Source organism: Heliangelus exortis, chromosome W, assembly GCF_036169615.1.
Source record: "Heliangelus exortis chromosome W, bHelExo1.hap1, whole genome shotgun sequence".
NCBI classification, from domain to species: domain Eukaryota; kingdom Metazoa; phylum Chordata; class Aves; order Apodiformes; family Trochilidae; genus Heliangelus; species Heliangelus exortis.
Window position 1 is genome coordinate 1475974 of NC_092453.1, and position 21864 is coordinate 1497837.

General features: G+C 42.3%; 1 pseudogene; it reads right to left on the reverse strand.

Moving 5' to 3' along the window:
* Positions 1-234: 234 nt before the first annotated feature.
* On the reverse strand, positions 235-5052 carry LOC139789135 (rapamycin-insensitive companion of mTOR-like; annotated as a pseudogene).
* Between the last annotated feature and the right edge of the window lie 16812 nt (positions 5053-21864).

Sequence of the window (21864 nt, forward strand, 5' to 3'; positions counted from 1 at the left end):
TGATTTAGTATGACCACTGACTTAGACAACATTATATTTGATTTACAGATTTAAAGACTTTAACCCCCTTCATACATGAAACATCTGTTTGAATGACTTAATTTCTTGAGCAAAAATACAAGGTGTGAAGCCCACAGTAAATAAAAAAGATATATGAGTAGGAGTTTAATTTCTCTAAATACAAAAATTAAAACTTTTCTGCATATATATATATATATTATCTTAAAAATAAAGTCACACACCTTGAATAACAAAATAAACATCTAGTGGCAAATAACAATAGAACATAAGTCGAATTGAACTTAGATCAGTGTCTGCTGTTAGGATTTTAGAAAGAATGACTCTTGCTAAACCATCTCTGCTGTAATCCAAACTAGAAACAGTCAATTTTAACAAGTGATCCTGGTTCTTCGAAGAACAAAAGGGAAAAAAAATTAGTATTTTAACTCACTCAAATCCACTTATTTATTCAACCAGTAATTTAACTGTAAGTACTCTGAATTAGATTTTCAGTTCTATAAACACAGAATAATACAAAGTAAGGTCTCATATGAAATGGAGTAACTTTAAACTGTAAGAGCTGTTGGAGTCAAGGGAGATCAAATAATTCACTAAACCGCAAGGGAAAAAAAAGCCCAAAATTGCTATGTAACAGCTTTGTCAATATACTTGAATTAGTTATTATGAGTACAAAAATAAATGTTCATGAAGCTCTGTGAACAATTCCACATTGTAAACCATTCTTTGTATATAGCTTGCCATAAGGTTAGTCCTATTAACTGTCTAGATTTTATTGTAAATGAAGTTTTATGTAGCCAGTAAAAAACTTGCATTCTAATAAGAAATGAAAGCAACTTAATTTAAAAATCCCCAGTACATTGAAACACCTGAATTTTCTCTTAAAATTTACTATATTTGAAATAGCAGACATTAGCCAAATTACTCCCAAAGGACAGTAAGTTTATTTGTACATGAACAAAATTTTGAACTCCACAGCTTCACTCAAATATATTGGACTAAAGTTTAGGTACAACATACATCATTACATTTCACAGACAGTATGATACCTACCATTTTTTTTTTTTTTTTTTAACATTTCAGTACTCTATCATCCTTCCTGATATTGATTTTCTGATACTGATACCTCTTTAAAAAACACCTGAATCCCCCACAAATGAAGTTTTTAATTTGAAAACAAATAAAAAAAATAAGTTTTCACCTTTAAATAGTGATCCTCATGCACAGTTTACAAGTTTCATAACAATTATACCTGTAAGCACAATTCAAAGAGAATAAAAACACTCACCACTGAAGCACATTACATTTTTCAAGCATTTTGACTCCATGAGGGTGACAAGAGAGTGTACCAAAAACAGAAAGTAATGTTGGCTAAGGGTGTTTAGTAACCCATTATTTTGAAGACTACATTCGGGTTTCATTCCTGATGAAGCATTGAGCCAATTCACAATATCTTTAACCAATTCCTCCAGGTAACCTTGTCCATCCTAATAAAACAAAGAGTAATAGCATTTGCTAGTAACAGAACTAGGTCTCTCTTTACTGAAATCAATCATTTAAAGTTTCTTAACATTTGCAAACACAATACAGATACAAAATAGAAATGCTGTTTGGCAAACAATTCAGACTAAACAAAAAGGTTCAAGGCAAATAAAAGGAGTTTAGCTTGGAGACATCTTAGGACCAATTCTATTCTTTCGAAGAAAAGGATTGTTCAGTGACATTTCCTCTGGCTTGATGCATAAAATTCTTTAGCACACAAGAAGAAAGGAGGCAGAGAAACAAAGGATATGCATTAAAAAAAAAAAACAAAACCAAAGCCAAAATCAAACAAAAAAACCCATAACCAAATCCTGGTACATTTAATAAAGCTGTATTTAATAGATATCCCACTTAAACACAGTCATTTCCCCAGTGTCTTATCTGAACAATTCAAGATTTTAAGTTATATTTCTTAATTACCCTGATCATTTTAGGTTTAGCACAAAAGTCTACAAAAGTACTAAAATGAAGGTCTTCTTCCTCTAATTGGCATATAACATACCTAATCATTCTCTTTCCATTCCTGCAGATGAAAATTTCTTACCTCTTCTGAATCAAGAATAAATTCAGTAAACTGACAACCCACCACAGTGAGCTGCTTACCCTTGGCATAGTCCAGATCCAGGTTGGTGTACAGTTTACTGCTAGGCTTGTAAAAATATAGCAATCTCCTTACAAACCTATGGAAAGTAAAAGAGAATTTGTTATTTTTCAGTAAGACAAAGACAGTGTCACATTATGAAAGGATTCTGGTATAACAGATATTTTATCACTAAATTAACTTATTGGCAATAAAGTTTCAGAAGTTATTAAAAGAGAGTAGCCAATATCAGTAATGAAACCATCCAGGCATGATTTCAGAGATGGAGCTATGCTGTGTTTTATAAATGGTTTTCTATGCCATGACTTAAAATAAGCAAAGAAACTAAAAAGCTATATGCTCTTAGAAGCCATAGCTTCCTTCTCATTCTCATGCTTATAATTTATTCTGCTGTAATTTATCCTGTGGTGAGTTTCAAAGACTATACTGTTTAAACTTAAAAAGAGGTAAAGAAGTCTTCACATTTATATGATATTACTTATCTTTAGCTATAATAGTTAATGATACTGTGAAAAAATTTTGTATGTTCTACCAGAAAAAGGCCATACTGATTCATCAACAGTATTTTTCATTCACCTCACTTAAGCATTTCTGAAGCATAACACAGTGATAACAAATGCAGACTCTCAGTCAGACTTTTTGAATCCATGGAGAGAAATATAGCTTGAATTTTGCATTGCAGAAATAAATTTTCTACGAAGAGCTTCCCCCGTCTATTCTTAGTCAAAAAATAAAAACGTGTGCTTTAAAGGAACACAGAATGTTCTGTCTGAAGGTAGATATGTTAAGCATTAAGAATGCATAACTCAAGTACTGTCTTACGTTAAAGTGAGAGTAAGGCACTATTCCAAGTCCAAATACAGGACCAGTTATAAAGGAAATCTGAAGGCTTCTATAAATTTTGTTGAATGAAGTGTATTTTATTCTGGGTTATAAGCAATAAATATATATGTTAGTACACAGACTTATATGTGAGTGTATACATGTATACTTAGGTGTGCATATATATGTATGTAGCAGCAGGTTGAGAGAGGTAATTCTCTCCCTCTACTCCCACATGGAGTACTGTGTCCAGTTCTGGAGCCCCCATCACAGGAAGGACATGGAGCTGTTGAAGTGAGTCCAAAGGAGGACCACAAAGATGGTCAGAGTGCTGGAGCACCACTCCTATAATGCAGGCTGAGAGGGTACGGGTTGTTCAGCCTGGAGAAGGCCCTGGAGAGATCTTATGGCATCTTGCCAGTTTGGAAGAAGGCCTACAAGAAAGCTAGGGAGGAACTTTTTACAAGGGCATGTAGTGATGGTATGAGGAGTAATGGTTTTAAACTGAAAGAGGGTACATTTAGGTTAGACATTAGGAAGAAACTCTTCACTATAAGGGTGGTAGGTAAGGCACTGGAACAGGTTGCCCAGAGGAGTTTTGGATGCCTCATCCCTGGAAGTGTTCAAGGCCAGGTTGGATGGGGGCTTTGAGCTCATGGCAGGGGGGGAATTGGAACTCAATGATCTTTAAGGTGCCTTCCAACCGATAGCATTCTATGATTCTATGTATATACACATATACACACACTGCATTAACTGTATCTGTATGAAATGAAGGTATGTATATAAAAAATAACTTAAATTTCACTTTAACAGCCAGAAGATAAATCACAAAACCACTAATAGTAAAGGAAAAAATCAACTTATGGAAAGAGAAAAAATAAATTTACTATACTCTTCAAAAAGAGTGACTGAAAATTTTTTATGATAAGCATTGAAACTAGAGATTGGGGGGTTAAGTAGTTATAATTAAACAAGAACAACATCATTATAAACCTATTAAAGCATCTAAACTACAATCTTGAAGAAAGGTTGAACCAACTGTACAACTGTAGAAGTTTTACAGTAACTTAATCCTAGGTTTTCTCAATTTATTTAGAATTAAATTATTCAGTCACTGAACAACACTTGAGTGCATCACAAAACCAGGGAACAGGAACACCATCCCATGTAGGCAAGTAGAAGAGTGGATGTCAGCATCACAGATTGCAGATTTTTCCTTTATAGAAGTGTCATTTGGTGTCTTCAATAGTCCTATATGGCCAGTGTGAAAGCCAGGGTAAGCGCTATGTGCTTACAATGGTGGAGGCAAGTACAGGATGGCTGGAAACATATCCTGTGCCTCATGCCACAGCCCGCAACACCATCCTGGGCCTAGAGAAACAAGTCTTGTGGAGACATGGTACACCAGAAAGAATCGAGTCAGATAATGGAACTCATTTCAAAAATAGTCTTATAAGTAACTAGGCCAAAGAACATGGTATTGAGTGGATATACCATATCCCCTATCATGCACCAGCCTCAGGGAAAATTGAAAGGTACAATGGACTGTTAAGAACTACCTTAAAGGCAATGGGTGGTGAAACCTTTAAAAACCAGGACAAGCATTTGGCAAAAGCCACCTGGTTAGTTAACACCAGGGGTTCCATCAATCGAGCTGGTCCTGCTCAGTCAGATCTTCTACACACAGTAGATGGGGACAAAGTGCCTGTGGTGCAAGAAAAGAATCTGCTAGGGAAAACAGTTTGGGTTTTTCCTGCCTCGGGCAAAGACAAATGTAGGATACAGGTGCCAGGAATCACCGGGTGACAAGCCAGGCTGGTGCCTAGTCTCACCTGTGCCCGGTTAGGGCTGGCCCCACTGAGCATGCCCAAGACCTGGGGCCAATAAAAGGTGAGGCTGGGTGCAACCAGGCAGCTCACTCTAGAGCTGACGTGGCGCCAGGCTGGTTGTAGTCGGTCTCTGCTACTGACTTGAACTGCCTCTAGCTCCAGTCCTGGGATTCAGATTTGAGCTCACGCTCTCGGTGGCGTCCATTTCTGGCAACATCTGGTGGAGAATGCGGGCATAGACCTTCGGTCTAGGCCCCCCCTCTACGAGCAACCAGGAGCGAATCCCTCTGCAAAAATCTTCACTCAGCGACTCGGGTAAGAAGATCTATTACCCTTTCTTTACCTACTTTTGACTAAGAAAAGAAAAAGCAAGATGGGTCTATCAGCCAGTTCCCTCACCAAGGAAAACCTGGCAGCGGCGGAAAAATGTGAACTTTTCCCCGCCTCTGCAGCTGTGTCGGATCTCTGGCAGGAGGTCCGCAAGCTGCTAGAAAAACTCCATAATCAAGAAGTAGCCGGAGTAAAAACCGGGATAGACGATACATGGGGGGTGATAATCGACCTATTAAAGGATATAAAAGCCGTGGCAGAAGCCGCGCTCGCTGAGCCGCTTCTGCAGGGGACCTCAACACCTGCCATGACCCCCTCGGCACCACCCCCCGAAAAAGAAGAGGACCCCAAACAGGCATACTTGGGGTTAAAAAGCGATAGACCGGCCATAAAGGGCATGACTGGTAAAACCCACCAGTCTGTGGCCGAGATGCTCTCTGACATCGGCCCAGACGAAGTGGACAAGCACCCCAAAAATGACAGGGTGGAGCCGGCAGCCGAAGGCCCTTCCAGCTGCTGCCAAGGCCCACCCCTGCCACTGCCCTTATTGCCGAGAAAGATCGGTACCCAGCCAGCTATATCTTCCGGAATAGAGGATAAAATATCGGCCTTACAAGACCAAGTCACTCGGGCTATGAAGTCTATGGAGCAGCGCATAGTTAACATCGAACGGCGCTCGGCTTTTGGAGAGTATAGGAACCCTCCCACCCTCTCCGACAATGAAGAGGACGACATTCCACCGCGTCCAAGCGTCCCCACTGGACGACCGGGCCGCTGGTCCGGCATTATTCGCGATGCCGTATTGGAAGGCAAGTGGGAGCCGAGCACTGTCGCGTGCCCGGTTCTGCAGACCAACAATGGCCTACCTGCCTTCGAACAACACTCCTGGAAAACTTTACAGCAGGCCAGGAAAACCCTGAAGGAGCAGGGTTTGAAAACAGAAAGCGGCCAAGCTGTCCTGGACTGGCTATTCACTTCAGATATGAATTGCCCGTATGACTGTCGAAGCCTGGCCAGATACCTCCTGACCCCCTCACAGCAAATCATCTGGGTGAGGGAGTGGGAACGCCTGGCCCAGGCAGAAGCAGACCAGCCCAAGGCACCCGGCGACCCTCTAGCCGGCGTCACGGCCGAAATGCTCACGGGCTCGGGACGCTACGCGGACGTCCAGCTCCAACTTCAATTCCCGCCAGCGCTCCACCATACCGCGGCGACTTTAGCTCACCAAGCCTTCTATACCGTGCCAGAGCCTAACCCGGTTCCATCCTTTACCAGGGTCAAACAGGGACCAAACGAGGCTTACCAGCACTTCGTCGATCAGCTCTGGCAATCAGTAACAGCTCAGGCAGAACTATCGCCAGATCAAAAGGAATCAATGTTTAAACTATTGGCATTTGAGAATGCCAATCCTAAAATGAAAGCTTTGGCTACACTGCCAAAAACGGCCCAGGTCTCGGAGATGCTGGAAGTGGCGGCCAGAGCCACCCAACATCAACAACACCAAGGAATGGCCGGTGCCTTTGCTGCTGCCCTGGAGCCCACCCACAAGCTCCTCGCGGCGGTGGCCCAGAGGCTAAACGGGGGCGGACGAAGAAACCGACCGAATCGGCCACCCCGCTCGAACCAATCAAGAGGATCTAACTCATCCTGCACCCGATGCAACTCCAAGGGACATAAAAGACGGAGTTGCCAGGCAATCGTGTGGTGTAACCACTGCCAGTCAGCATCCCACAATGACGTAGCCTGCTGGTTTCAAAAAAACGGCAGGAACAGCGCGAGGGGCCCCCGCGCAGGGACACAAATGGCCGGGCCAGCGCTATATGCCAGCTCCCTGTCCCAGCAACCCGGGGAAGCATCGGGTACGATCTACAATCTGCAATAGACATCACGCTATCAACTATGGCCGTCCATGCAATCCCGACAAATACACACGGACCGATACTTCATGAAGATTCTAAGGTTGGTGCTCTGTTATTAGGTCGCTCTTCCTCAGGTCTGGCGGGACTAGTAGTGCTTCCAGGGGTCATAGATGCCGACTCCATGGGGGAGATAAGGATAATGTGCTTTACGTTAAATCCCCCCCTGGTAATTAAGTCAGGGACCCGACTAGCACAGCTAGTCCCGCTTCCAAAACTGGACCTCGGGAAGAACGCTAAAATGGCGAGAGGCAATCGGGCCTTTGGCTCATCTGGGGACACCGTAGTAACCCTGGTACAACAGATGAGATCAAGGCCGATTATAAATGTACAAATGACGATCGGCAAAGAGGTAAAAACCCTCCCAGTAATGCTGGATACAGGAGCCGACATCACTATCATTAGCAAAAATATCTGGCCTCAAAAATGGAAGCTCACTGCAGCTTCTAACGCCGTTCAGGGGATAGGTGGCGGTTCCACCCCCCTACAGGCGCACCAACCTGTCCAAATTAAATTCCCAGAAGGGCAAGTGGTAACTGTAAGACCGTATGTGTTACCCTTGCCCGGCCAGCTTGGAGGGTTGGTGGGTCGGGATGTAATGAGCCAGATAGGAGCCATCCTGACTATCCCTGAACCCACCCAACCCTCCCAAAATTTTCACTAAGGGCCACTGTTGATATGCCGCTGACCCCCAGACTCTGTTGGAAATCGGATACCCCTGTCTGGGTAGAGCAGTGGCCCCTTTCGAAAGAGCGGCTGAACATAGCAAATCGCCTGATAAAAGAACAACTAGACGCCAGACACATCCAGCCGTCCGTGAGCCCGTGGAACACGCCCATCTTCGTGGTTCCAAAAAAGTCAGGCAAATGGCGATTAATACAAGATTTACGAAAAATTAATTACCAGATGTGGCCAATGGGGGCCCTCCAACCTGGGCTGCCCCTGCTTACCATGCTACCTAGAGGCTGGCATCTTCTGGTCATGGATTTAAAAGACTGCTTTTTTACTATTCCCCTAAATCGTGAGGACACTGCTCGCTTCGCGTTCACGATCCCATCGGTTAACAAAAGTGAACCAGCGAAGCGATACGAGTGGGTGGTTCTGCCACAGGGAATGAAGAATTCCTCAACCATATGCCAATCATATGTGGCGTGGGCGCTCGCACCGATTAGAAATACGATGCCGGATACAATAATCTATCATTATATGGATGACATCTTATTTTGTCAGCAGGCTCCGTTCCCCGAGAACATCAGCCAGGTCTTGACCGATCAGCTCAAGACCAAAGGACTAATCGTAGCTCCGGAAAAAATTCAACAGAAGTCACCTTGGAGCTATTTGGGGTGGAAGGTAACTGATGCTATGGTGAGACCCCAAAAATTAGAGGTAGTCCATTCAGTTAAAACGCTGAATGACGCCCAAAAATTAGTGGGCGAACTACAATGGGTTAGACCCATTATAGGTCTCACCAATGCAGACATCCACCCCTTCTTGTCCTTATTACGGGGCACACATCCAGGAGCACTCGTGGATTGGACCGAGGACCATTCCAACGCCTTGAAACGGGTCATCCACAAGCTGACAACCGGCTATGCGGACCGGCGAGACGCCAACCACCCCATCGGAGTATGGGTATGCAACCACCCCTCCTTCCCCTTCGCTCTCCTTATGCAGGACCTCACAGCTACAAGAACATCTGGGGAATACAAACCCGATTCGACTCTTAACCGAGACTCTACAAGATCGGAGTCTATGACCATTTTGGAATGGCTATTCCCTCCCCATACGCCTCAGAAGGGCATATGGCAAAAGACTGAAGTTATAGCACTCCTCGTACGGAAGGGACGCCAGCACTGCCTGGAAGTAGACGGCCAAGAACCAGAGTGGATCAGCATCCCAATCAGAACCACCGACTTTGATTGGATGTTGCAACATTCCGAGCCTCTACAGCTCGCCCTACTTGGTTACCCCGGCGAGGTGCGTCATGACGGCCCAAAACATCGTTGATTACAGGCTATCAGCCAGTTCCAGTGGCTCGAACAACCGATCGTCTCGGAGCGCCCAGTGCCTGGCATAACGGTATTTACAGATGCTGGGAAAAGATCCAGACTGGCCGCTTGTGTCTGGAAGGACAAAGGCCAGTGGAAACAGCATCTGATTCCAGGCACCCCCGAGGACAATCTGCAAACCCTGGAACTGCTCGCAATCATCTGGGCCTTGACGCAATGGCAGCAGGTCCCCATTAACATCGTCTCCGACTCTCAATACGCAGTCGGAGTCGCCAACCGCATCGAGGATGCCCTTATTAAGCCAGTGCCCAATAAAAGGCTGCAAGAACTTTTCCTATCGTTGCAGCGTGCGCTGAGAATTCGGACACAGCCATGCTGCATCATTCACATCCGCAGCCACAAGACCGCACTAGGCCTCGGGGAAGGGAATGCCAAAGCCGACTCTCTAGTCAGCTTAGGAATCCAGAATCCAGTCTCCGAATTTGCCAAAGCCCAGAACAACCATTCCCTGTTCCATCAAAATGCCAGGGCCTTGAAGCGCATGTTCTCCATCACCTGGGATGAGGCAAAAGGCATCGTCAAAGCCTGCCCACAATGCGCACAATTTGGCCCTACCTTGGGAATGGGTGTGAATCCACGCGGGCTTCAAGCCGGAGAAATCTGGCAGATGGACGTAACACATGTCCCCGAATTCGGAAGACTAAAATACGTCCATGTGACCATCGACACCTTCTCAGGCATGCTCTGGGCTACAGCCCAGACGGGGGAGAAGGCTCTGCACGTGGTCCGTCATCTAACCAACTGCTTCGCTGTCATGGGGATCCCCCAGGTAATAAAAACAGACAACGCGCTGGCCTACACAGGCGCAAAGCTCAAACATTTCTTCGCTACCTGGGGAGTGAAACATATCACAGGAATCCCCCAATTGTCTACAGGGCAAGCGATCGTAGAAAGAGCCAATCGCACCCTGAAGACATTTACAGAAACAGAAGGACAGCGAACAGATGGACCCACAGACGCGGCTTAGTAAAGTACTCTTTACTCTAAACTATCTGAGCCTAAGCCGCGACTCCCAAGAGCCACCCGTCCTCCTCCACTACTCATCACAAAAAGTCATCAGCATGCCTGAAATCCAGATCTATTACAAAGAACTGACAACGGGACAATGGACAGGGCCCAGGCCGTTGCTATTCACCGGTAGAGGTTACAGTTGTGTTTCATCAGACTCTGGACCTCTCTGGATACCAAGCAAATGGACGCGCCCTGCCCCGACCAAGCCATAACCATCAGCGCCGAACAACAAGGCACCTCGCGACTGTGATCTTTGCGTTCCTTTTCATTTCTCCCCCACGAAAAGACAAAAAAAAAAAAAAAAACAAACAAAAAAAAAAAACAAAAAAAGAAACAAAAAAACAAAAAAAACCAAAAAAACCAAAAGAGAGAGAGAGATAGAATTTGTAACATTAAATAAAATTTGTATTAGAATTCGTAAATATTGTAGGATTGTATATTTGTAATAAAAAAAAAAAAAGGGGGGGGGGAAATGTAGGATACAGGTGCCAGGAATCACTGGGTGACAAGCCAGGCTGGTGCCTAGTCTCACCTGTGCCCGGTTAGGGCTGGCCCCACTGAGCATGCCCAAGACCTGGGGCCAATAAAAGGTGAGGCTGGGTGCAACCAGGCAGCTCACTCTAGAGCTGACGTGGCGCCAGGCTGGTCGTAGTCGGTCTCTGCTACTGACTTGAACTGCCTCTAGCTCCAGTCCTGGGATTCAGATTTGAGCTCACGCTCTCGGTGGCGTCCGTTTCTGGCAACAGACAAACCCATTCGTGGGGTTGCTTTCACTCAAGGGCCTGGATACACTTGGTGGGTGATGATGGAAGATGAAGAAGTACAATGTTCACCACAAGGGAATCTAACACTGGGTGAGAATACTTGATTTTTGCTTGGCTAGCTTAATCAGTAGAAGCAGCAGGACTCACTTTCTGAACCACAACAATGACTGTGGGGGTAGAGGCAGCAGCTGCAGCAGTAGCAGATACGCTGGCAATGCTCACCACCCGTATCAGAGTTGTGCCCTTGTGTGAGGGGGGGCGAGAACCGGCTGCAGAGGCAGAAGTGGGAGTGTTCTCTGTACATCTCAATTTCTTTGAATTAAATGAGAGAGTGAAGCTTGGGGGGTGGGATGTAGGTCTCCAAAATACAAAAACAAATCCAGTTTTGAAAAATCAATAAAGGTAATGCCTTTAAAATAAAGATGTCTTTCTGCACATGATACTGATCCCCTATTTGGTGGGTTTAGATTGCTTTATGAATAATATGATCTAAATGGAGGCTGTAAGGCTTAGGTCCTCTTCATCTCGTGAAAATGTTTTAAGCAGTTGAGTGCAGCACTTGCTTGTCTAATGGAAAAAATACTATAATCAGTATTTGTCAACTGTTATTCAACTGAAGAGCACCACTGCTCAAAGCAGAACTCACCAACAATTCCAAAGACAATAAAAATAAAATAACTTCTTTTTATAAGTTTTCATACTTCCATATCTGTCATTCTTGTACTGAAATTATACAGAAAATTATCTTTCAGCATTTCTAGTACCAAAGAATGAGCCTTACTGATAACTTTTCTTCTACTCTGCAATTAGTGATACCTTTCAGGGTTCACAGAAGATATTGCGAAGTGTAAAGTTGATAAAGTATTGTGAGATGTCACAGTAGATCAATGATCTACAGTGAAGTTGAGATGGCTATCTTCAACTTTGACTAACAAAGTGTAGAATACCCAAAAGACTATTTGTCTCAAAACAGCCGCCCTGACAAAGTGGACAATGTGGTTGGGTGGAGGCCTCATTTGATAGTCATCTGGACTCTCTTCTCTCAAGGAGAGACCCTCATTTGTGTAACCACCCTGATAAGCAGGGCCCTATTCTTGCAAGAGCAGCCCCTCCTTTAGTGGCTATCCTGATAAGCTGAACACTGGCCTTGCAAGGGGAGCTCCATTTCATCTTTACCTCTCTCTCTCTCTGCGTGTCTCTGTTTCTAACCTTATCTTGGCACATGAAGGTAACACAGTTTCCAACTTTGTTAAGTTTTACTCCCAGTTTCTTTGTTAAGTTTTGTTAGTTGTAACCTGTTCTTTTGACAACTTCCTTAAGTTTTGCTAAATTGTAATCCATTGCATTGAAAGTACCATCCTTTATAATTCTGCTAGTTGTAATCTGACATGCTTTATAATCTCACTCACTTTTAAGTAAAGTTGTGTTTTTATACAAACCTCCTGGGTAATAACCTTACTCCTGAGTACCGCACAGAGAATTCCAAAACTTAATCTCGCCGAATGGGTTGTTAAAAGAGATTAATTAGAGAAGGAGAAGGATTTGACCCAGCCACACCTAGGCTCCTCTCTGAGGGAGTTTAGAAAGCAAAGGGGGTCCAGTTCAAATCTCCCTGGGTTGACCCCCACTCTGGGGAACCCTACCTGTGTCCACTCCGTGGGATGTAGAGACGTGCTCACTCCGTGGCACGTGATATTTGGTTTGGACCCCACGTCTGGGGAGCCGTGCTCACTTTGTGAGATGTGACAGTGCTGCACCCACCTTGTGGGGCGAAACACAAAGTATTTCTTGTAAATTCTCTTCCTCTCTCTTGAGGGTGGCAAGAGTATCAGTAGTTTACTACTGCTGCTAAAACCCAGCAACAACATGTAAGTCATTCTACAGGAAAAGACAGGAAGTAATAGAAGTTACATTTTACATGGACAGAAACAGTTAACTGCAAAAAAATAGTAGAAGAAAAAAAATTGCAGAGCAAATAAAATACTTTCATAGGGCAGTGTCCTGGTTTAAGCTGTGGTTTTCTGTATTCTCTTCAAACAAATACCTGTGAATTTGCTCACCTACCTGAATTACATAAGTTTCACCTTTAACAGGTGTCATAGTTTAACACTGAGCCAGCAATTAACCGTTTTTCAGAGTATGAAACAATGCAGAGTTGACCAAAACCAAGATCCCCAAATATAACATATACTTCATCTACAAAATCACTTTCTTCCAGCAAAACCTGGACTTCTTACTACTCTATCAGGTATGTCCAAAAATGACAAAAAGCAAAAAAACTGCAAGTAATCTACAAACATATCCCTTCTGCTCTTCATCCTTTCTGTCCTTCCATAGCTTTGACCTAGTGGAATACCCTATGGAGTTTCAGATATGCATTTTTAAAAAAATACCTGTTTTTCACATATCAAAATCTTCTAGTGACATGTAAGAAACCTTTTAAACTAAAAAGCAGAAGATCATTATGTTTCTGGGAAGAACTCTACAAGCAGCATTTATCATTTCACTTCAGTGAAGATAAAAATTTCACAGTTCAAAACAATTCTGTAATTTATCACTGACAACAAAAAGACTAAATACAAAGTTATGACAAATTTATCAGAATAATGATCTGACAAACCAGATCAGGAATGGCAAAAGTAATTAACAAAAATATTTCCTATAATTTACTATTAGAAAAAACAACCCAACGCACTTAATTTGTGGTCTTCTACAAAGAAATGCAAGACCAATGAGTTAAAGAAACACATTTTAAAGACACTAGAATCTATGACATGATTTGATTACTTTCCTTAAGAGGTTTAAATTCATTGAAGTACCCAGGACATGGTATTTTATGAGCATTTTATGATTAAATTGCAAGATTAGTAGACGTATAAATAAATTCTAAAAAATAAGGAAAATAAAATTAAAAAATCCTCAGATTTTTAAAGTTTCAAAATTCAGGTATTTCTCATTCAAAGAGAAATAGAAATCTTCTATAAACACTTGTTTCAAGTCACATGCCTGAATATATCTCATTTGTTTACCACAAGTGCCAAACAATTCTGAACACTGTTTAACATGCTACTGCAGAAAGCTGCATTAAGTTTCTTTAACATTTATGTTCGTAGTCTTATATTTAAATAGAAACTTAAAAAATCAGTGCAAATTTCAAACAAATGCCGAGAAAGTTTTAGCATAATTATTGCTACAATGACCATTTATTTCTGAAGAAAAAAAGGTTTAAAAAAATGGCTTCATGCCAATATGTTTTTTGCTCTTGTTCACACTAATAATGATTCACTGATTTGGTCTATTATTAGACCAAATTTAACTATGTATAGATAAACATCAAAAGAAAAAAATTGGTACAATTTTTTTTTTGGGGGGGGTTGTTTGTTTGGTTTTTTTAGTTTGGAAAGCTTAATTGTATCAAAATGCCAAAAAAGAAGTGTGAAACAATGGAGAGGTCAAACACACAGAACATATCTAAGATGGTGATTGGAGAAACAGTGCCTTAGGAGTTAATTTAAGAAAAATTGTTTTAAAAAATAATCTTGTAATCTATGCAAAAATGTTCTGAAATCTACCATCAAAACTGTATTTCCAAATTTCTGAATTTCTAAATTGGTACTGTAAATTGATTACAATTTTGGAATCATGAACTGGAAACTCCTCTTGTGTCACAGAACATTTCTAATTTCTATATTCCATTTTTCTTGTAAAGACAGAAGTTATTTCAGCCAAACTTGTAATGCAGGTTTTCACTCATCTGTAGGGGGGAAAAGGAGATGTACATATTTTTCCTTTAAATGTAACTTAGAATTCTTACGGTCTTTTCTCTTTCATGATATAAAAAAATGCTGCCATATTCATTAGCATTGGTAAGCAGTGCAGGTGATGGCTATGAGAATGAGGAAGGATTGTGTTTGCCTAAACAACAACAGAAGACCAGTTAGAATAACTTATTACAACATTTTCAGCCAACTGTTTAGGATCAGCATTTAAAGAATCTACCACTTTTCACAAGTCTTTCACAAATGCATGACAACAAACTACCTTTTCATAATGTCAGAATGATAATTACACATGCCATTTTGAATATTTGATCTAATGAATCAATCTGAAATACAATTGAAAATAACTTAAGACAATTTTAGGCCTTGGAGCCTTGTTTGTATTTTTTGCATTGGTGTTTTTTAAATCTGTAAAATGCAAAAGCATGCAAAGCATCAGATATTCTTATGTCATGTGTATAAAAGTACTAAAAACCCTATAATCAGAAACACAATTTAAGCTAATGATGTTAATTCAATACCTTTGAATGCTAATAATTTTGTACAAAAAAAATTTATCTGATAAATAAATATAACTTCATAAGTTACTGGACATTTAATGGCTTTTATTTTGGGAAACATCTGGGATTAGGAAAAAAACATAGGTAGATGTGCAAATACTTCTGCAAACTAAAGAACAATGAAGATAAAGAAATTACTTAAACCTCAACATTAAATAGAGTACAAATATTTGTTCATTATTTTGAACAGACTAGTGAATAATCTGTTTATAAAACAAAAAAAAACGTATGCTTCGCAGCATACTCAGTCAGTCCATCTAATAACTCCCATTCAAAAGTATTCCAGAAACCATGAAAAATAGCATATGTTAGTGCAGATTCATCTTTTAAAACTACAAGGCTGTCTAAACGCTCAAAAAATTCTGCCAATTATTTAGAGAAAAAAAAAATCACTGAAGAAACTAAAGAACAGGTTTGTTGTAGTTGTGACCCATGCTGCTAAGTTGAGCTGTTGTAAAACAGATGAAGTAATAAGCAATCCTATACCTGAAGACTGTGATCTTGGTTTTTGCAGCATTTAGGACAGACTGATCCCACACTACTGAAATGAGTCTATAGTCTGAAGATGAAGACTATGTCTGATAACCCATATTCAAATTTTTGTAACAAAGTTGTATTTCACATTCTTACTGTCTCTTATAAAGCAGTTAATTTGAAAAAAAAAAGATAAACAAAAACATAAACCATAAGAAAGCAGATCAAAAAGTGTTCTGCTGCATACACTTTCTGCCATCAAGAAAGGCCATGAAAATGAAAAAACTGTTTTGCAAGAAATGTAAATCATATCACTTCACATATTACTAACAGCTTCTCAGCAGATTGAAAGGAAGTATATTGGAGTGTATATTGAAGCCGCCCAAAAGGAAGCAGTCTTCGAGAAATAACGAGTTAAAACATAAAATGCAAGGCACTATAAGAAAGCTTAGCATTAGGAAAATACGGAGGTAATAAATTGTCTGAGAGAACAGGACAGGTTGACAGAAAAGAACACTAAAACTATAAAATAACATAAATTTTGGCATCAGTAGCCTCAGAAGTTTTAGGATGAGCCAAGGTCACTAAGACCCTGCCAAATGCACAAGGAGACTATCCAAATTAGGAAAAAGTTATGGAAAGGACACCAGTTCAAGAGGATGAAATACAGGAACGACCCCAAAAATCCTCCCCAAATTGAAGACCAACCCTCTAACTCTGCCTCAACTCCGCCTATTATGAATATTAAAAGTAGATGTTGCAATATAATGAATATTCATAATGTATGTTGCAATTGCCTGGGAAAATTGTATAAAAGCTGAATTGTGAGATTGCTGAATTGGAGCAGTTTGCCCAGGAAAACCTGGCTGCTCCCCGGCCGTTAATAAATACCTCCTGCTTAAAGGCTACAAACTTTGTCTCTGAGCAGTTATTCTGTCCGTGCCTTGTTTGGGGCATAAAATTGGCTTCATAATTTGGCGAGCCAGGCAGGAGGAACAGTCCTCCCGAGCCTAGACCCAGGGGGCCGGGACCCTCTCTGGGCCCCCTCGACTGAATTTTGTCGGAAGAGTCTCCCGGACCCCTCGGGCCTACGTGCATCGGTGGACAAGGACCTCCTGCTCCAAATTAAGAGGTATTTATCCTTTAAGATAAAGCGCTTTGTTGAGAAGCGGGGGTAAGACGTTACCGCCCGAAGGGAAGCCGAGGGGACGCCCTGGCATTAATCCCTGCTGGGTTAGAGGCCCATAGAGAGAAGCAGGTTAGAGTCCTGCCGGAACAGTCTTGTGTGCTCTCCGAAGCAGGTTAGAGTCCTGCCGGAGCAGTGTCTTGTGTGTTCTCCGACGCAGGTTAGAGTCCTGCCGGAGAAGTGTCTTGTGTGTCCTCCGAAGCGGGTTAGAGTCCTGCCGGAGCAGTGTCTTGTGTGTTCTCCGAAGCGGGTTAGAGTCCTGCCGGAGCAGTGTCTTGTGTGCTCTCCGAAGTGGGTTAGAGTCCTGCCGGAGCAGTGTCTTGTGTGTCCTCCGAAGTGGGTTAGAGTCCTGCCGGAGCAGTGTCTTGTGTGTCCTCCGAAGTGGGTTAGAGTCCTGCCGGAGCAGTGTCTTGTGTGTCCTCCGAAGTGGGTTAGAGTCCTGCCGGAGCAGTGTCTTGTGTGCTCTCCGAAGTGGGTTAGAGTCCTGCCGGAGCAGTGTCTTGTGTGTTCTCCGACGCAGGTTAGAGTCCTGCCGGAGAAGTGTCTTGTGTGCTCTCCGAAGTGGGTTAGAGTCCTGCCGGAGCAGTGTCTTGTGTGCTCTCCGAAGTGGGTTAGAGTCCTGCCGGAGCAGTGTCTTGTGTGTACTCCGAAGTGGGTTAGAGTCCTGCCGGAGCAGTGTCTTGTGTGTCCTCCGAAGTGGGTTAGAGTCCTGCCGGAGCAGTGTCTTGTGTGTTCTCCGAAGCAGGTTAGAGTCCTGCTGGAATGGAGTCTTATGTGTTCTCCTTTTACCTTGATGTCCTTGGTTTATTTTTTTTGTTGTGTGAAATATTGTTCGATAAGGTGTTTAAGACCGTAAGGTTGTGATTTAAGGGTTAAGGATACAGACAGTTTATAACTAAGGATGGTCGTTAACTAATCTAGGATTGCTTTCTAGGTCCGGGAGTGTGTCCAAGAATGTCTCTTGGGAAAAAGGTTTTGGAATATGGAGAATTTCTTATTAACATGTAGCTTGAAATTTAAAGCTTGCAGCGGTGTCCTGTGGCTATGTGATAACACAGATCGGATATCCGACAGCAAACCAGTATCTCACAGTCCGCAATCGACATCCTGTGACCTTACGTGGTAAAGCAGTCTGTTCAGATATAAACCAGAAGGTAGGAATGTTTATATAGAGTGTGCAAGTATGAGTGAGAGTGACTGAGACGCAGCATCGCTGCAAAGTGAGTGGGGAGTCCAGCTCTACGGTTCCTGTTCTTCGCGAGAAGCCAGGCTAGAGACGAACGAAGCGATTGAAAATTGCGTGCATGAAGTGATGAAACAAAGCAAGATATAGTACTTACGGGTAGGAGTTCGACCCGGTTAAACAGAGAGACATAAATCCAGAGAATAGTAATGGGAAGACAACAAAGTAAAGATGTAAATATGAAAACCCCCTTGGGAGGTATCCTGAAACACTGGAAAGATTTAGGAGGGATTCCAGGGGGGAACATAAGTAAAAAGACACTTTTAAAATACTGTACACAGTGGTGGCCTTTGTATAAGTTAGACGGAGATGAAAAATGGCCACCGGAAGGAACAATTAATTATAACACAATCTTACAACTCATGCTGTTCCTCCGCCGGCTAGGCAAATGCGATGAAGTGATGTATTGCGATATGTTTCTTATCCTAAGAAATAAACCGGAGTGACAGAAGGAATGTGGGATAAGTGTGGCACCTCAGGATCCCCTAGTACTAGCCTTGGAAAAGGATAAGAAAAACTTAAAACCTAAGGAACACTGCTGTGATGCCTGTAGTATTGGACAACAGTGCCTCAAATTAATAAGAAGGGACAGTGGAAAAGAGAGTGAAGTAAGCCTGTGGGAATATCAGCCATTTGCCCCAGGATATGGAGTGCCTCCTCCCAGACTGGGAGAAGGTGAAAAAGAATTAGACTTTTTGATTGATACAGGAGCAACATTTTCGGTTTTAAATCAGGAAGTAGTGCCTAAAAGTGATGAATTTGTACAAGTTGAGGGAGCAACAGGCCAACCAGAAAAAGCTTACTTTTTGAAACCTATTAAATACAAAATTGGAAAACAAAGGGGAATCCATCAGTAAAATTCAACAAAGACAAATTGGAATTCTGAGTAAAAGAAGAGCAACTGATTGCAGCTCTAAGCCTAACAATCAGTTGCATAGAACCAAAACCTGAAAGACACAATATCGAGCGAATTCTGAGTGAAGCCTACCCGCTGGTATGGGCTACTGACGTACCTGGAAAATCAAAACAAGCAACACCTATCATTATTGACCTTATACCTGGAGCGAGGCCAGTAGTGAGAAAACAGTACCCACTGAGGTTAGAAGGTAGAAAAGGAATTGAACCCATAATTAGAAAGTTTCTAGAGTTGGGGTTATTAATAGAATGCGAATCAAATTTTAACGCACCAATCTTGTCAGTTAAGAAACCTAACGGAACTTATAGATTAGTCCAAGATCTAAGAGCAGTAAATGAAATAACGAAAACACTACACCCAGTAGCTGCTAACCCTTATACACTCCTAACTAAATTAAAAGAAAATTTGACCTGGTTCACGGTATTAGACTTGAAAGATGCATTCTTCTGCCTTCCCTTAGCTCCAGAAAGCCAAAAGATCTTTGCCTTTGAATGGGAATCTGTAAATATAGGGAGAAAAACCCAACTCACATGGACTGTGTTACCTCAAGGTTATAAAAATAGTCCCACAATTTTTGGGAATCAATTAGCCAAAGAATTAGAACAGTGGGAGAGGCCACCGGGAGATGGTACTCTTCTACAATACGTAGACGATCTCCTGATAGCAACAGAGACAGAAGAAGAATGCATTGAATGGACTATTTCTCTGTTGAATTTCTTGGGTATAAGTGGATATCGAGTTTCTCAACAGAAAGCACAGCTGGTGCAAGAAGAAGTAGTATACCTGGGATATGAAGTTTCCAGAGGGCAGCGATCCCTAGGAACGACAAGGAAGGAAGCCATCTGCCAAATGCTTAGACCAGAAACGGTGAGAGATTTGCGCGCCTTTCTGGGAATGACAGGTTGGTGTCGACTATGGATCTATCAATACGGGATACTCGCTAAACCATTATATGATTTGCTAAAAGAAACTAAGAATATTCTAGTCTGGACTCCCGAAGCAGAAGGGGCTTTTAAGAAACTGAAACAGGAGCTTATGAGAGCGCCAGCTTTGGGTCTTCCAGATGTGACAAAACCTTTCTGGCTGTTCTCTCATGAACGACAAGGGATGGCTTTAGGAGTCTTAGCACAACAGTTGGGACCACACAAGAGAGCTGTGGCCTATTTCTCCAAACAGTTGGATGAAGTAAGCAAAGGATGGCCTAGCTGTCTGAAAGCAGTGGCCGCAGTGATTATAAACGTAGAAGAGGCCAGGAAGCTCACGTTGGGCCAGAAAATGACTGTGTTAGTGTCTCATACTGTATCAGCCGTATTAGAACAGAAAGGTAACCACTGGTTATCACCCTCCAGATTCCTAAAATACCAGGCTATCCTAGCTGAATCAGATGATATAACTATCCAAGTAACTAATATCGTAAACCCAGCTTCATTCCTAGAAGGAAGAACTCTGGCAGAACCCATCGAACATGACTGCCTGGAAACAATCGAAGCAGTCTACTCCAGTCGCCCGGATCTCAAAGAAGAACCACTCGAAGATGCGGACAATTGGTTCTCGGATGGCAGCAGCTTCGTAAAGCAAGGGGTGAGAATGGCTGGCTATGCGGTGACTACGACGGAAGAGGTAATCGAGTCAAATCCTTTACCTGCAGGGACCTCAGCCCAAAGAGCAGAGCTGATAGCTCTTATCCGAGCTCTGGAATTAGCAGAAAACATGCGAATTAATATTTGGACAGACTCTAAGTATGCCTTCTCCGTCGTACATGCTCATGGAGCAATCTGGAAAGAAAGAGGACTGCTGACTACCCAAGGGAAAGCAGTCAAACATGCAGAGGAAATTCTACGATTGTTAGAAGCAGTCCAGCTCCCGACACAAGTGGCCATAATGCATTGCAAAGGACACCTAAAAGGTAACACTATTCCAGAAATAGGGAATAGAAAAGCGGATGCAGAAGCTAAATCAGCTGCTGCAAGAGTAGAAGAAGTAAATATAACGGCTCTAGTACCAGGAGAGCTAGATACAAACTTCCAACCAAATTATCAGGAATCAGATCATAGGTGGATTCAAAAGAATAAAGGCAAATTGCTAGACAATGGATGGGGTCAATTAGAAACAGGACAGCTAATAATACCGGGAAAATTAATGTGGCAGTTTGTAAAGATAGAACATGAAAAAGCCCATTGGGGTTTAGATCCACTTTACCAGTATTTGCAAACTAGAATAGCAGGACCAAAATTATTTACTACCATAAAACACGTTACATCCCGATGTGAGCTATGCCTGAAGAACAACCCAAATACAGGAACCAAGGTACACCAAGGAGCAATAAATCGAGGTAAATTCCCAGGTGAAGTATGGCAAATTGATTTCTCCGAACTCCCAAGAAAAGGGGGGTTTTGATACTTGCTAGTGTTGACTGATACATTTTCTGGGTGGCCTGAAGCATTCCCTTGCAGAACGAATAAGGAAAGGGAAGTAACTAAAGTACTACTGAATGAGATTATACCACGGTTTGGGGTACCAAGAAGCATTTCTTCAGACAGAGGTTCACATTTCTGTGCAAAAGTGGTAAGAGCAATAAGCAAAGCATTACAAATCAAATGGCAATTACATACGCCTTACCGGCCACAGGCTAGTGGGCAAGTAGAAAAGATGAATCATATTATCAAACAACAAATTGCTAAAATATGCCAAGAAACTAATTTCCAGTGGTATCAAGCTTTGCCTATCGCTCTGCTTAGACTGAGTCAAACCTAAATCAAAGGAAAAGTTGAGCCCATTTGAAATTCTGTACGGCAGACCCT